The sequence below is a fragment of the Schistocerca gregaria genome, chromosome 5 (assembly GCF_023897955.1).
Source record: "Schistocerca gregaria isolate iqSchGreg1 chromosome 5, iqSchGreg1.2, whole genome shotgun sequence".
Lineage (NCBI taxonomy): Eukaryota > Metazoa > Arthropoda > Insecta > Orthoptera > Acrididae > Schistocerca > Schistocerca gregaria.
This window is the reverse complement of record NC_064924.1, coordinates 135,314,755-135,332,787: the sequence shown is the minus strand read 5'-3', so window position 1 is coordinate 135,332,787 and position 18,033 is coordinate 135,314,755.

The window sequence follows — 18,033 nt, the reverse complement described above, 5'->3', positions numbered from 1 at the left end:
CCAAACGTTATCAACTGACGAGAGATCCGGCCACCATGTGAGCCAAGACAGAGATTGGAAGGCACGAAGAAATGCAATAGAAACCATTATCTTGCTGAAATGTAAGCCAAGGATGGCGTAAAGTATTGTCCACAAATCGCTGTGCTGTAAGGGTGCTGCAGGTGACTACCAAAGTGTTCCTCCTGTGAAAACAAAAGGCACTGCAGACCATCACTGCTGGTTGTCGGATCCTATGGCAAGCGACGGACTAGTTGGTAACCCACCGGAGTCCTGATCGTCTCCATACACGTCTTCAGCCTACTCTATGACTGTAGTAGAAATGTATTTGGTTGTGAGTCTCACTTGGAACTGAGCTCCGATGACGACTTTTCTGGTGACGCACCAGACAGTGGTGGGATAACAACTTGACTATGGCCCGCCATATTGTAGCTTATGTGTAGCGAATGAGTGGCGTGAAGTATTGGGAATGTACACTACTGGCCATTAAGACTGCTACATCACGTAGGCGACGTGCGACAGGCGCGAAATTTAACCGATAGGGAGAAGATGCTGTGATATGCAAGTGATTAGCTTTTCAGGGCATTCACAAAAGGTTGCCGCCAGTGGCGACACCTACAACGTGCTGCCATGAAGAAAGTTTCCAACCGATTTCTCATACACAAACAGCAGTTGACCGGCGCTGCCTGGTGAAACGTTGTTGTGATGCCTCGTGTAAGGAGGAGAAAGACGAAAGTAGTGAGAAGTAGTAGAAATGGGAACAGCGAGAAACTTAACATCAGGATTGATGGTCACGAAGTCAATGAAGTTAAGGAATTCTGCTACCTAGGCAGTAAAATAACCAATGACGGACAGCAAGGAGGACATCAAAAGCAGACTTGCTATGGCAAAAAAGCATTTCTGGCCAAGAGAAGTGTACTAATAACAAATACCGGCCTTAATTTGAGGAGCAATGACGGACGGAGCAAGGAGGACATCAAAAGCAGACTTCCTATGGCAAAAAAGGCATTTCTGGCCAAGAGAAGTCTACTAATATCAAATACCGGCCTTAATTTGAGGAAGAAATTTCTGAGGATGTACGTCTGGAGTACAGCATTGTATGGTAGTGAAACATGGACTGTGGGAAAACCGGAACACAAGAGAATCGAAACATTTGAGATGTGGTGCTATAGGCGAATGTTAATAATTAGGTGGACTGATAAGGTAAGGAATGAGGAGATTCTACGCAGAATCGGAGAGGAAAGGAATATGTGGAAAACACTGATAAAGAGAAGGGACAGGATGATAGGACATCTGCTAAGACACGAGGGAATGACTTCCATGGTACTAGAGGGAGCTGTAGAGGGCAAAAATTGTAGAGGAAGACAGAGATTGGAATACGTCAAGCAAATAATTGAGGACGTAGGTTGCAAGTCCTACTCTGAGATGAAGAGGTTAGCACAGGAAAGAAATTCGTGGCGAGCCGCATCAAACCAGTCAGTAGACTGATGACCAAAAAAAAAGGAGGAGAAATGCGTACCATCACGTTTCCGACTTTGATAAAGGGCGGATTGTAGCCTATCGCGATTGCGGTTTATCATATCGCGACATTGCTGCTCGCAATGACTGTTAGCAGAATATGGCATCGGTGGGTTCAGGAGGGTAATACGGAACGCCGTCCTGAATCCTAACGCCCTTGTATCACTAGCAGACGAGATGCCAGGCATCTTTTCTCCATGGCTGTAGCGGATCGTGCAGCCACGTCTCGATCCCTGAGTCAACATATGGGGACGTTTGCATGAGAACAACCATCTGCACGAACAGTTCGACGACGTTTGCAGCAGAATGGACTATCAGCTCGGAGACCGGGGCTACGGTTACGCTTGACGCTGCATCACAGACAGGAGCGCCTGCGATGGTTTACTCAACGACGAACCTGGGTGCACGAATGGCAAAAATTCATTTTTTCGGATGAATCCGAGTTCTATTTACAGCATCCTGATGATCGCATCCGTGTTTGGCGACATCGCGCTGAACGCACTTTGGAAGCGGGTATTCGTCATCGCCATAGTGGCGTATCACTCGGCGTGATGATATGGGGTGCCATTGTTTACACGTCTCGGTCACCTATTGTTCGCATTGACGGCACTTTGAACATTGGACGTGACCGTGGCTCTACCCTTCATTCGATCCCTGCGAAAACCTACATTGCAGCAGGATAATGTTGCAGGTCCTGTACGGGTCTCTCTGGGTATAGAAAATGTTCAACTGCTGCCCTGGTCAGTACATTCTCCAGATCTCTCACCAACTGAAAACGTCACAGTAGGCCAGTCACTACTCTTGACGAACTGTGGTATGGTGTTGAAGCTGCATGGGCAGCTGTACCTGTACACGCTATCCAAACTCTGTTTGACTCAATGCCTAGGCGTGTCAAGGCCTTTATTAAGGCCCGGGGTGGTTGTTCTGGGTACTGATTTCTCAGGATCTATGCACCAAATTGCGTGAAAATGTAATCTTATGTCAGTTCTGGTATAGTATATTTGTCCAATGTATACCCGTTTACCATCTGCATTTCTTATTGGTGTAGCACTATTATTGGCCAGTAGTGTATAACTAAGCGTATAATGCTGCACAATGTGTGCCAGGAAAGGAATAACTTAATGTGAGCAGGGACGCTAGGAAGCAGGAGGAAGTGTGTTTCCGGCTGGGGTGACCGAGCGGTTCGAGGCGCTACAGCCTGGAACCGTGCGAACGCTACATTCTCGGGTTCGAATCCTGCCTCGGGCATGGATGTGTGTGGTGTCCTTAGGTTAGTTTGGTTTAATTAGTTCTACGTTCTAGGGGACTGATGACGTCAGGCGTTAAGTCCCATAGTGCTCAGAGCCATTTGAATCATTTTTGAACTGTTTTTGTGATAAGTGATGGGACTTAGCTGCGCAGAGTACATGCAGGATTGCACAACATAGACAATTTGTTAGTGCCTCGTACGATCAGACAGTAGTTTCCAATACTATTTAGTTGTTCAGATTCAGCTATTATTCAGAATTCCTCGTCCTTTTTCCCAGCGAGTTTCCGTATCTGAAAATATTCCAGCTTGTACTCTCGGCCCCTAGGTCAATGAGTTGGACGAGCCACTTCACAGCTGGAGATAGCGTCAGCTGCCATCCTGATCCGCTCATGGGACACGACAATATGACTCGTCAAGCATGAGTGCTGGTCCGGGGTGACATCTCTTTTCATAGCATTTGCTTATCATCCGCGGTACCTTTACAGTACAGTGGTATGTATGTTGTTTACGTTGTACGGCTAGTTTTGTTGCCCTTCATGGTGACCCAACCTAGACTTACATTTTAGGAAAATAATGCCCGCCTACACACGGCGAGAGTTTCCACTGCCTTACTCGTGCTTGCCAAACCCCACCTTAGGAAATGTATCTGCGGTTATGAATACGAGCCAACATTTAGTGGCATATTGGAATGAGGACAATGAAAATTTGTGCCAGATCATGACACAAACCCGGATTTTCTGCTTTATGCGACCAGTCGCCTTAACCGCTTTGGCTGTCTGTGCACGAATAGCATACATGTATGTCCGAAGGAACATTGCATCATCCTTCTGAATAACACATGCACTGCCATTTTATATTGGCCAATATCAGGCCCTCGACTCTCAACAAGTATGTCCCTCCTGGACGGGGATATGCTTATTGTACGAGATGAGGTTGTGACACATGGACGAAGGCAAGTGGGCGTTTGGGTCTGGCCGTGATTCGTGCACGGATAGCCGAAGCGGTTGATGCGACAGCACACGTAAAGCGGGATATCCGGATTCGAGTCACCCTGTAGCACAAATTTTCAGTTTCGTCTTTCAAATACAGGGTTGTCCATTGATAGTGACCGGGCCAAACAACACACGAAATAAGCGTCAAACGGAAAAACTACAAAGAACGAAACTCGTCCAGCTTGAAGGAGGGAACCAGAAGGCGCTATGGTTGGCCCGCTAGATGGCGCTGCCATAGGTCAAACGGATATCAACTCGGTTTTTTTTAAATAGGAACCCTCATTTTTTATTACATATTCGCGCAGTACGCGAAGAAATATGAATGTTTTAGTTGGCCAACTTTCTTCGCTTTCTGATAGATGGCGCTGTAATAGTGCGCCGGCTATGACACCTCGTTCAAACTCACTTAAATCTTGATAACTTGCCATTGTAGCAGCAGTAACCGATCTAACAACTGCGCCTGACACTTTGTTGTCTAAAACAGACGTTGCCGACCTCAGCGCTGTATTCTACCTGTTCACGTATTTCTGTATTTGAATAAGCATTCCTATACCAGTTTCTTTGGCGATATTGATACATTCTTTTAATTATCAGTGGAGCTGAAAAACTATCCTACAGATTTTGTCCGGAGCAACTAATGTAAGTTTTGTCTCGTTCGTTAAAAACTTATCCTTCCATTAATACTTCCTTCAGTGATGTCCATCTGTAGTTCTCTGTGTACCTGCTAGGCGTAAGGGGGAGAACGCTTTAACGATAATGGTTCATGTGAAAGGCGAAGAAAATTATTTCTTTATTATTGTCCCATGTGGTAGCAACGAGGCCAGTCTTTGTTGTGCCGGCGGTTGTTGTAGCACAAGTGGGAGAACGTTTCGAAGAAACCCATAGATCGTTGGAAGCGCCAAGGAGGACAATTCAGAGTTTAAAAGTTTAGAGAATTATAAAAAACTCAAGTGGAACCAAAGAGGCAATCCGAAAGACATGGTAAAATAAGACCAATTTTGTGTGTGTGTGTGTGTGTGTGTGTGTGTGTGTGTGTGTGTGTGTGTGTGTGTAAAGATAGTTCCTGTCATTACATAACGAAACCTTTTGAAGAACAGATGGAGAGATTGAGTGAGACCCACTAGAAAGGGGAGCCAACAGACGGACGTTAGCGTCAAAGAAGGTCGCGAGAGAGACGGGAACAGGACGCGGAGAGTGTAACACGTGTTGCTTCGAGAGTGCACAAAATGGTATTGAGGCATAAATATTAGTGAGTATTACCGATCTAACGAACTTCCAGTATGCTGGAACAATTGTATGTCAGTAGCTTCAGTTAATCAGTACAGCAAAAAACGAGCCAAAGTTGCAAATTTCACAGTTACAGTGCATAAAGATACCTCTGTATGCACTGTTACTCTTCGTTTGCACATTTTTGACTTGATTTTTGCATTTTCGAAAATATCATTCTGACTGTCTGTTACGATGGTATCAAACTGGGTACCACCGAGAAACTAGTCATCGCATGAATAAAAGAAGTGATATTTGAAACTTCGGCTGGTTTCTCGTTGTACTGAATATTACCGAATACCTCTGCACGAAGTGTTACAAGTGCAATAATTAATACTTAAATTTCTGAACAGGCGTTAAGCCACTAGTACAAATAACAAACGGGAAGTTAGTAAGTTGCCGATGTCGAGTGATTTCGACGTTAATAGTTGTCAGTACCGCGATCGTGTTCGGTCACTATTAGTGGCGGTACTTTTAGTAGTTTTGCTAATAAGCAGGTCGCTATAACAAGGATATTGAACATGTCTTTAGATTATATATGAGAAGAACAGAATTATAGTAATTCACATTTACATACTCACTCTAGCGCCACAAGGATGTGACAGGTAGTTGGCCGTGGTCTTTTAGTACGAAACATCCTCACATTTGCCTGAAGCAATTTAGGCAAACCATAGACCACCTGAATCAAGATGGCCAAATGAAGACTGGAGTCTTTTAAGACAGTGCTACCACATTCGCTCTACGCTTCCTGTACAAAACTAGGTTACAAAGAGAGATTTAATAATGCAAGTGGCTTGTGCTACGCTGTTCATTCACGTCTTACTCCTAGACACAAAATGCACTAATAACACGTTGTTTCATAATGCAACATCACACACACTGTTGGCACAATATCCACAGGGACAATGTCTGGCTTTTATTTTGTACGCCGCAACATCCCATTTGTCAGCGTGGGAAACTGAGTTAGCATCCGTCAGTAATGAATGAGATGTTGAGCTCAGAAGGAGGGTAAGATGTATGAAACATTGCACAGCATTGCGAGTACGTTTATCCAGAAAAGAAGAAGAAGAAGGGAAGACCACAGTGTGGAAGCATTATGTGAATTAGTAAACTTTTTACTGCCGCTGTCACTACTTATATGAGTCATATTTCTTTACCGAACTTCCACACTGCGTTATCTAACTAATCTTCAATGTATATGATTTTTTGCTTGACAGGTACTTTTTAATGACTTTAAAGCATTTTGTTTCAATGAATTATTTAATATCATAGAGTAATTTATTGTGCAGCCCTACTCCTTGGTAGAAAGTCCTGTTTTGAGTTTTATGTTTATTCTTCCTCGGTAAATGCAAGTTCAATTTTGACCTTGTCCTATGGACATGGAGAGAGCTGTTTGTGGAGAAATTACCAGTATTATTTTTGATGCATACAGCTGATTGGAAAGTATACCCATACATTACAGCTGCCATCTCATGTTTTGAACAGACCTTTAGAATGGGCTCAGGTACTTTTAGTTATTATTCTTCTGACTTTTCTCGGTAGTTTGAAATATGTGTTGATATTTTGTGCGTTTGTTCCCCAGAAAATAATTCCATAGTTAAGAAGAGAATGTATTTATAAGTACGATGTCACATACTGTTGACAGGACTCAAAGGGCACAACATGTCGATGACATTCTGTAAGTAAGTATCTTTGTGTGTCCACAGCACTCCTACTGGGAATGGATATTCATTCCTGGAAATGTATAAAGATGCCATTTAAATTCAATTTGTCTGTGTCATTTTGCCTGTTCAACGACAAATCATTGCATTTTCTTTCATGATGTGAAACGTCACTTTATTGCGTATTAACCAACTGTAAATTTCCTTGAGGGATTCATTTGTTTCTCTACAAGCAGGCCTCTAGTTTTCTTTCTGTTATGTTACTGTTGCCGTCAGCCAAGAGAATTTTTTCACCATGACCAACACAACTGGAAAAGTCAATGACGAAAATCAGGAACACTGTTAGCCCTACTATGCTACACTGCATTAATTTATTTTGGTTGTGATAAGTATTTTACTGCAAGTGTAGAGTTCTTTGATGTATGTGTTATCTATGACTTGTCTGCTACGAACCAGTCATCAGATACATCTCTTATTAGTTATGCTTCTAGCTTATTTCGTGGAATATTATGGTCAACAGTAACAGAACTTTTATGAAGGTCTAAAAATATGCCTGCGACACACTCATGTTTGACAAGAGCATTAAGTAAGACTTACGTGAATTCTACTATCGCTCATTCTGTACTTCTGCCATTTCGGAAACCGAACTGTGGTTCATAAAAACATGTTGCATTCAAGAAAGTAATCCATTAATCTATGTTTCAAAATTGAATATATTATTCTAATGAATGGTGACAATAGGGAAATGGGCCAATAGCAAACAACCAAGTGAACACACACGCTGAAAACAATTTGAAGCTCGCTTCGTCATGTCATTCAACATATTTTGATTGAACTTACAAAGCCTTCAATATGAATGATTATAGATCTTGAAGATTCTTGAAACTTCCTGGCAGATTGAAACTGTGTGCCGCACCGAGCCTCGAACTCGGGACCTTAGCCTTTCTGTGAGGTTTGAAAGGTAGGAGACGAGGTACTGGTACAATTACATCTTTGAGGACGAGTGGTTGTTCGTGCTTGGGTAGATCAGATGGTAGAGCTCTTGCCCGCTAAAGGCAAAGGTCCCGATTTCGAGTCACGGTCCGGTACACAGTCTTAATCTGCCAGGAAGTTTCATATCAGCCCACACTTCACGACTGAGTGGAAATTTCATTCTTTGATAATGTTTGTTACTCGCCACAAACATGGTTCCCATACTGTCGAAGAACATTCTAATGCTTTTCAGGCCTGAAACGATAAGAGCAGCTTTCTTGTACACAGTGTGCCACTGAGCGATCGGGCTATGAGGGCCTCAGCAGAGGGCTGTTCGGTGCCCGGTGAGACCACACCGAGTACACCAGCTTCTGGAGAAGAAACGGTGACCGGTATTCTACTTAATTTTCACAACTTCATTTCACGTGTTCTTCCAAAACAAACATGTTCAATTTCAAATACGTACCACACTCACACAGATAAACTTGGTGATGACTTCAACCCAAATTCGATATGATGGCGAAAATACATGTTTATAGTCGAAAGTACACATGAAACGTTATCCGAAATCGTACTCCTTTCTCAAAACATTATTGTGAAAAAAGTAGTTCTGCAGCCCATTCGAAATGTATATGACTGTGAAAACGTATTTAACTTCTCAGAAAGAAATAATCCTGAGCAAACCGTGACCATTCTGATTGATACAATGTTTAGAAATCTACGGAGTTCAGCTCTATAACTGAGTGCAAAGAAGATAGACTTGAAAATTAAGAAGGGGAAACAAAATATATGTATAATAGCCCACAGTAACCCTTGATGACTTTGAGCGAGTATAATGTTTCACTTATCTGTGAGCAAAGATAGAAGCGAATAGCACCAATTAGACTGAAGTTATGTCATGCATAAGTGCTTCTAACCGATGTTGTTTTGGAATTCTGCCACATTTTGAATCCAAGCTTCTATCACCAGAAAGTAACTGCTGGTTCCATAGAACACTGATAAGCCTGGTAAATACATACGGCTCAGAAACATGGACGATTACAAAGCAGGATGAAAGCAGACCGTGATCGCACGAGAGAAATATGCTAAGTAAGATCTGTCGACATGTGTATGAAAATGGGAGTTGGAGCACGCTATGGAATGACGAGCATTTTGGCTGCTATGAGGCGTATGATGTGGTAATGTCAATAAGTTGTGTAGACTAAGATGGGCTAGACATGTAACACGACTAGATGAGACAGATCCTGCAAGGGGAAGCCTGCTGTAGTGAACTAGGGGGAAGAAGAGCAAGAGGACGATCTAGGTTGAAATGGAGTGACGAGGTTAGAGTGGACGCTGCCTGATTTGGTTCCCATAACTGAGGGTCTACAACAATGTCCAGAGAGGAATGGTGGAAAATTACCGAGGAGGCCAAGTCCCAACCAGGGATTTAGTGCCACTGGAAGGAGAAGAAAAAAAAAATGACGAATACAAGGATCAGTGAGTACAACGTTATTGTAGGAAGACTAATTACAGGAACTTCCACACCCTCCCAAAATTAACGGAAAAGACATCTATTTAAAAACTCATACAAATTTGCTTTACGCCTTTCTAAGAGACCGTCTCCGCACCTTTCAATTCTGACTACGTGAGCGTAGACGTACGCCTTTTGGATTTGAAGAACTATTATCAACGGCAGTTGGGAGCTATATACCAAATACATTAATAAGAGATGGTACTGGTTCCTCATGGTACACAAAAACGTCAGAACGCTTTTGCAGAAGCAACGAAAAAAACATGCCAAATTTAAAAGAACGTGAAGGCCTTAAGATTGTCGAAGTTTTAAAGGAGCTCGAAACTCAGCGCGAGCTTCAATGCGAGATGTTGTTAAAAGTTTCCACAACGAAACTGTGTCTCGAAATCTCTCAGAAAATACCAAAGGAGATTCTGGCCGGATGTAAAGTATACAAGTGGCAAAACGCTATCATTACCTCTACTTCGGAATTACATTGGTGATGTTACTAATGACAGTGCCACTAAAGAAGAGTTACTAAAGACGTACCTAGACAGGAAAGTTGCACAAGTCGCACCTGACCCAAGAAAGGAAACAGGAGTAATACGTCTAATTACAGACCCACACCACTAATATTGTATAAAGATGGTATCTATTCTTTCGGACCTGTCCGAATGAGCGTAATGGGCAGGGGCACTATGAATGTATTGTGTGGACCTTAAGTTGGGAATGTGGGTCTCACGGGAAGCTTGCAACTGATAAGTCCCTGCAGTCGCGCTATCCTCTGTGTCCTTGGTGGCTCAGATGCATTGAGCGTCTGCCATGTAAGCAGGAGATCCCGGTTTCGAGATCCGGTCTGGGCACATATTTTCAACAGTCCCCATTAATGTATATCAACGCCTGTGGGCAGCTTAGGGTCTTGATTTAATTATCATTCCACTAATATTGATTAGCAGTAGGATTTTGCACATGTACTGTAGTCGAACATTATGAGCTGCCTCGAAGGAAGTGATGTATTAAGGAATAGCTTGCACGAATTCGGAAACTATCGTTTTTCTGAAACACAACTAGCTCTCTATCCTCAAGAAGTAATTAGTGCTATCGACAGAGAAAGTCAGACTGATTCTACATTTTTCGATTTCCAGAAGACTTTCGATACCGTTCCTCACAAGCGACCTCTGATCAAATTGCGTGCTTCTGGAATATTGGCTGAGTTGCCACAACTGGATTCGTGCATTCCTTACAGAAAGATCACTGTACGTAGTAGTTGTCATCGAGTAAAACAGAAGTGATATTTGAGGTTCCACGAGGAAATATTATACGGCCTCTGCTACTCCTGATCTACATAATCGATTTAGGAGTCAAAATGAGTAGCCTCTTTACATGTTTTGTAGGTGACGCTGTTATTTAGCATCTTGTAAAATCAACAGATGACTAAAATCTATTGCAAACCGAAATCTGTCATTTATTGGCAGAACACTGAGAAAATGCAACAGGTCTACTAAAGAGACTCCTTACAGTACGCTTGTGTGTCCGCTTGTGGAATATTGCTGTGCAGTATGGGATGCGCGTCAGATACTATTGATGGAGGACATCGAAAAAGTTCAAAGAAGGTCAGCTCGTTTTGTACTATCGCGAAATAAGGGAAAGGGTGTCACCGATATGACACACGACTTGGGGTGGCAGTCTTTAAAGGCAGTTTTCGTTGCGGCTGGGGCTTCTCGTGAAATTTCAACCACCAAATTTCTCCTCAGAGAATATAAATATTCTTTCGTCGACTACCTGAATGGGGAGAAATTTTCATCATAATGAAATAAGAGAAATTCAAGCTCGGACGTAAAGTTACAGTGTAAGTTTCATTTTATTCCGCACGCTGTTCCAGAGTGGAAAGATACAGAAACAGCTTTAAGGTGGTTCAATGAACCCCATTCCAAGCACTTAACTGTGAAGGGCTGAGTACTCATGTAGATGCTGTAGATGATGTAGAGATAACAGAGCAGTAGTTCGTTCAATGTATAATACAAAAGCGATCCTCTACTAACATCAGCTATTTTATGAATATAGACTAGCGAGTGGAAATATGTACCAAGGCTGGAAATCGAACCAGTCTCTCCTGCTTACTAGGCAGACTCGTTAGCCACTAACCACCTTGATAGAGCGGGTCACACAATTTGACGAATTACTCTGGTTCACTTCTCTCCTCGATTCAGATTTCCACTGCCTGCCCAGTCTACTTTAGACTCGCCCTTACATACGAACATAATTTAAAGTAGTCTGGGAGGAGGGGAGGGCAATAAAAATTTCGATAGTGGAGGGAGGCGTACTAGAGTAATTCCTGCAGTTATCTGACTCGCTGTGGCAAGGTGGCTTAGTGCCTAACCCACTTGAATCGTAAACAGAAGACACTGGTTTGACTCCTGTCCATGGTACAAATTTTCACTCATCGCTTGAGTCTACATACATAAAGTCACATCCTTATTAGACCAGTAAAGTGTCTGAAATTGTGTCATTTCATTTGTATAATACCTGACACTTATGAAAACACCTGACTACTCGTGTGATTTAGCACAACATCCACTGAACTTATATTTAGTGATTACAATTTTATATTGCTGGCCAAGGAGGTGTTCTGAGACAATGTATGAGTAATGTACCAAATAAAAAAAGTTGTGATTCATTGAAACGTTATGTTATGTTACGGTATATACTACGTAATGAGCCAAGCTGGCATTTTATCCTAGCAATATATTTATGTAAGTAAGGCAAAATATTATTTTATTATCATGTCTTAAAATATAATGAGAAAGCTTCCTTATCAGGGGACACTTAAAAAGAAGTTAGACATTATTGTGGCAGGTGAAGTAAGTTTTACTTCATTCTGCGCTACACTTCGAAGTGGCACAGATAAATCCAAAGTTCTTCGACATAGTCGCCAAGTCTCTGTAAACGACGGTTGTAACGTTGTATTGATCGTTACACTTCCTGGAAGATACAACTTCACTTATTGGTTATGGAGCCATTCGAGAAACACTGTGAGAATGTCTTGATCGTCGGAAGATCTGCGACTACTGCGAATCAGTTCCTCGATAGCCTGGACACTGTGGTCGATGTCTGTGGCCTTCCTTCCCAATCTGCTTCACAAGTGTCTGTGTAGCCTTGGTCGGATTGTTGGCACCATTTCACTACGGTTGAGCACAACATTGGATTGGGTACATGTGCCGCCAGAAATTCACCGTAAACCCTTCTGCGATTAAGATGTTTTGTCGATATGAATCGTACCGTCCCGCATACTGCAACTGTCGAGCATGTTTACAGTCACCGCTCCATTTCACTGCCACACTGTGACGCACCTGTTGCCGGTGTTGCTTTTCACAATGCGCCACTCTTGTTGCACCATCATGTTTGCGTCGGACCACATGCGTGACTTACTTTTCACCGCCCCTTTGTATACAATCAATTCTACAATTTTTTATGGAACTGCTCCAAAAACTTCCTTTTTTCTGTGAAACAAAGATGTACTCATGTTAGAAAAAACAGAACATGCTCAACGACTAGAGATAAATGGTTCAAATGGCTCTGAGAACACTGGGACTCAACATCTGAGGCCATCAGTCCCCTAGAACCTAAAACTACTTAAACCTAACTAACATAAGGTCATCACACTCATCCATGCCCGAGGCAGGATTCGAACCTGCGATCGTTGCGGTAGCGTGGTTCCTGACTGAAGCGCCTAGTACCGCTCGGCCGACTAGATATAGGACGTTCATATTCACAGGACATATTCATAAGTATTAACATATGAACCACGTCGGCTCGCGGGTTCTAGGTCAACATCGATTCGTGGAGGAACACTAGCTATCAGTAAAATGTGCCTGAGGCTCTCGTTGTCGCTATAAACCTAATGTAATGGATCAGCGTGACTTGAGCAGACGTGCAGCATGTCCCGTAGATGCATGCGCGAATCGTACCACCAAATCAGTGAGTTTGAAAGGGGGCGCATCACTAGCATGAGAGAATGTGACGTATCTGTCCGGGATATTGTTGCTTGTATGGGACGAAGTGTTTCGGCAGTGCAAAGGGTGTGTGCAAAATGGTGCACGCGGAAGGCCATAGAACCCGACGAGGTGGGTCAGGTCGCACCGCCCAGACACTCCACATGAACATCGACACTTCATTCGAATGTGGTTGCAGGACAGATCTGTGACCTCCTCGGTTGTGGCGCAACAGTGGAACAGTGTAACACATCGTACACTATCAGGATTGACAGTCTGTCTAGCTCCGCCTACCTTTAACGAATGTAGAGAAACATGCTAAGGGGTCACTGTGGACATTGATGGCATTAGATACTGTTTTCGGACGAATCCTAGTCCTGTTTGTCTGAAAATGATGGTCGCATTTTGGTTCGCCGCAGACAGAGGGAGCTGCATCGAAATGATTGCATTCGCACAAGGCATACAGCGCCAACTGGGGGCCTTACGTTGCGGGTCGCTATTGTGTACAATCACAAATCACAGGTGGTGTGTGCGCTAGGCACTGTGGCCAGTGTGACCTACGTGAATAGCACCATGTGGTCCTTTCTGCACCAATCCCCAGACACTATTTCTCAGGAAGACAGTTGCACACCGGTTCTGCACAAACACCTACCTTCTTGGTGTCATAGGGTGTCAGCCTTTTGGCCTGGCCCGCCAGATCACAAGACTTGTCGCCAATTGGAAGTGAATGGGATGTGGTGAAACGACAGGTGCAGGGCTGTGACCCAATGCCAAACACCACAGATGAACTTTGGAACCAAGTGAATGTAGTATGGGTGATTATACCACAGGACGCCATTCGCGCCTTATAACATCTACGATGTCATCCCGCATGGAACAAGTTATCATGGTACATGGCAGACCCTGTACCTACTATGGAACAGGGTACATGCTGAACCGAGGTGAGTGAAATGGTAATCATTTCTACAGAACATGCTAATATGCATGTCCTGTGAACATAAACGTCTTTTCTCAAGCTGTTCTTGAAAAGTCTTACTTAAATATTTAGTTAAACTACTGAATACTTACTCAACGTTCTTAAGCTGCTGAGTGAAATTGAATGGAAGTGTCACTTTGCTTGTCTTTATCATCTGAACACTGACCCACAATACCTTAACGCAACGCAATCTGACTGCTCAAAAATGATAACCTGACTTCAAATAATTAATACAAAAGAATGGCCCTAAATTAGTAGAAATCCTCACGATAACCTATACATTTCATAAATAATTACCTCACAAAAATCTTCATTGCACGAACTACTGCAATAAGGCAAGCGCCAATACAGCCAGCTAAATGAAAGATTCTAATTACTGAAGGCTCTAACTACTAATAGGCAAGTGGTTACCAGAGGAAAGATTTTGTTGCCGAGCAAACAATGTATTTACGGTAATAATGTGACTACCAGTTCAAAAATTATGTAATCGTCCATGACATTCAGTTCCAATAATTATTTAATCATCGACAAATTACATTTCCATGAGGGGCACACGTACAGATCGTCCTCTCGCGCTAACATTTTAAACCTCTAACCTCCATCACCGCTGACTACTCACTCCCATCACTGCTGGCTGTTCTGCTCCCACTGCTAGTCCGACCAGCCAAAGACTCTCTTTTAGAGTGCGCACAGCGCTGTCAGAGATTTTGATATAGTCTAAAGCGCTGCAAACATACAAACATATACACAGACTACTTACAATTTGTTTAGTCTGAACGTGAGTGTATATAGTTCATTCTACTATTTTTTATGGCTTTGCAACAAACAGTTAATTTTTTCTGTGAAACAAAATTATATTTTATATTTAGCGCTTTGCAGTAATGTGAATCCCTGACACTCAGGCAACCAACGTCTGAAACGACTCTTCTGGCTTAATCATCATCTCAGGTAGAGAAAGGATATGGAACATCCTTGCTGTCAACACTGGCACAGGATTTGGTGTTCTGAGGCGTTTCCTGAGTGGAAAAGCATCACCTTTGTCATAACATTACTTCTCCTCTTCTTCAGTGTCTTCCTCCTCTTGTACTTTCTCTTGTGAATATGAAAGCATTGGCCGTTGTCGAATTTAGACTCCGTGCTACATCGAAAAAGATATATACCGCGTAATGTTGCGAGAAAATAAAATATGACGTATTAGATAGTGTAGGGTATGACAGCATGTTACAGCATATTGTAAACAAAGAACGTACAGAAATTACCTCAATTTCTCAAAGCAATGCTAACACTGTGATAAACAGCTACCTCCAGTCACATTGTGAAACCTGCTGGGAGCTTGTAGAAACGAATAGAAACAAAAACAAGTGAGGAGCAGTAATCTTATGGTGTGGTATGCATGCTACTGTCAGGCACAATAAGTTTAGTTTACAGTCTGAGGTATAAAAATATAAAAATTTTGTGGAGCTTACATGCTGCAAGAGAACTGAAGAAGATAAGTACTCCAATATAGTTGAACACATTTTAGTCGATACTTAAGAGAATTTCCGACATTGTGGCTCCAATTATGAGTGTATGCACCCATAAGAGGGTGGTGGCAGCGCAATACAGTTGTGGGAGGGTATTAAACGTGGATGTGCCAACATTATAGAGGACCAAGCTATGCCGCTAGTCGGCATGTCGGGCGCAAGGGAACGCAAGAACATTACGACGTAAGCACGAAGTGGGGAGGGGCGGTAAGACGCCCCGTAAGTATAGAGTCAGGGGTTAGGACGGCCGTAAGGTAGTACAGGCACGTTCACCAATAGGGTCGCCAAAGCCCTAGGGCGTACTTGCCAAGTTGCAGTCGCACTCTCAGCGTAACCGGGTCGTGAAAGGGAATTAAGTGAGTTCAAATCAATTACTTGATTGATTCAGTTTCTCCAGATCAACAGAAATGAGGTCCACTGCAGATTATGCAGTCCAATTCTACCTAGCGTCGCTCTACCTGCTGATCTTGGTTTGCATAGAACGAAGTCTAATTTGCAAAGAATAGTTAGCGAAGAGCCAAAAGGCAGTATCTCAAAACTTCACGATCGCCGTTCATTACTGAGGTTAATGACATGACTTTAAAATATGATCTTCTGTCTTGTGTGGATACATCGCTTTTTGACAGTAATGTTCGATTCTCTTCAGCGAAGTTCCGTTGAGTGACTTTGCTTACCGTGACTGAGTAAAGTTGCTAACATGGCAGAATGGCCAGATTTTCTTTGAATCTTCGTGTTTCTAGCCTTTTCAGTTTCGTGAACACAACTATATACTGTCTAAAGTCTGATTTCATTTCTGATGACGGCATTAGTTTCGATTACCGGCAGACGTTTTCAGGCCAAACGCGATTGTGTGTCGCTGATTAATTTTCGTGTCCACACGTGTATGACCAGTGTTGTTGCACTCCGTTGGGCCTTACACAAAGTGTATTTAATATCCTTTACAACTGCACTCACATCTACGCTCTGCAGTCCACCTTATTGTGTGCGGTACAGGGTAATGTCTCAGGTTGTCTGTCCTTTACTGGTTTGATGCAGCCACTTCCCGTTGCATCCAACGTCCTCAGTTGTTTGGTAAATAAATTCCGACCTCATTCTTCCCCTTCTACTTCTAGGCCTCTCCCTTCAACAATGGATGATTTTCGCTCACGCCATTATATCTACCCTATCATTACCAACGGGAGGGGCCTCGTAGGCCCACTGACTCAGTGTTTCTATGTTGTATCCACACCCTTTGATATATGAACTTGAAAGCAAAGGTAATTGTTCGTTATTGAATGTACTATTGAGTCATTACAGAATTTCGGAATAAAAATGTGATTAAAATTCATTTACTTGATTTAATTCTCTGTGGGCCTTAGAAGCCCACCCGTTGGTAATAGCAAGGAAAGATTTACGAGGTTGAGTCTTTCGTTTCAAATTCTTACCATGAAACGAATTTTGGCATTGTTGCCTTCAGACATATTATTATGAAGCGGACCATTGTTATTTTCAGTGTTTCTGCTGCTATTGAACCAGCAACATGAGTAGACAACGTTTACGTGATAGTTCCATTGGAAGAGTGCTAGAAGAAGTTTTGAACGAATCAGGTTTAGAGGAAAGTGAAGTGGATGATGATGTGGAAGAAATTAGAACTGATTCATCGTCTGAGAATGAACATGAGGTTGAAGCCAATCCACCAGATGATAATGATACGGAATGTGATAAATTCATTGCAAAAAGTGGACGAGAATATATTACGAAGCCATCTCGACAATATCGGCGTTCTGTACAAAATATAGTGCGAGAAAGAATGGGGCTAGGACAACAAGGAAGAATTGCGTCTCCAAATGACGCTATAGAGCTCTTTTTTACACCTAAAATTATGAATCTAATAAAACTACACTCAAATGAAGAGGCTTCTCGACTAGGTATTCAGCACACAGGTGAAGATGAGTTATTTTGTTATATAGGACTCTTGCTAATCATGGGTTCAAATCATGACAATAAGATAACTGTCCAAGATTTATGGTCTTTGCTTCAGGGCCGACAAGTGTACTATGGATCAATGAGTCGGATCCGATTTTTCGAATTGACTAAAATATTGAGGTTTGATGATAAGAACACATTCAAGGTGTTTCTAAAAGAAAAACCTGGAAAATACGGCATTCTAATTCGAATGCTGTCTGATTCTGAGACTAGATATGTGATCAGCATGGACATCTATACAGGCAAGTCAGGAAATACACAGCATTCAAATGGACCGATGGAAATTGTAAAGAGACTAATAAAACCTATTGAAAAATCAGGCCGTAATGTTATCACAAATCGGTACTATACTTCAGTGGAGCTTGCTGAGACTCTATGGAATGATTTTCACCTCACACTTGTTGGCACCCTACAGTCTAACAGACGACAC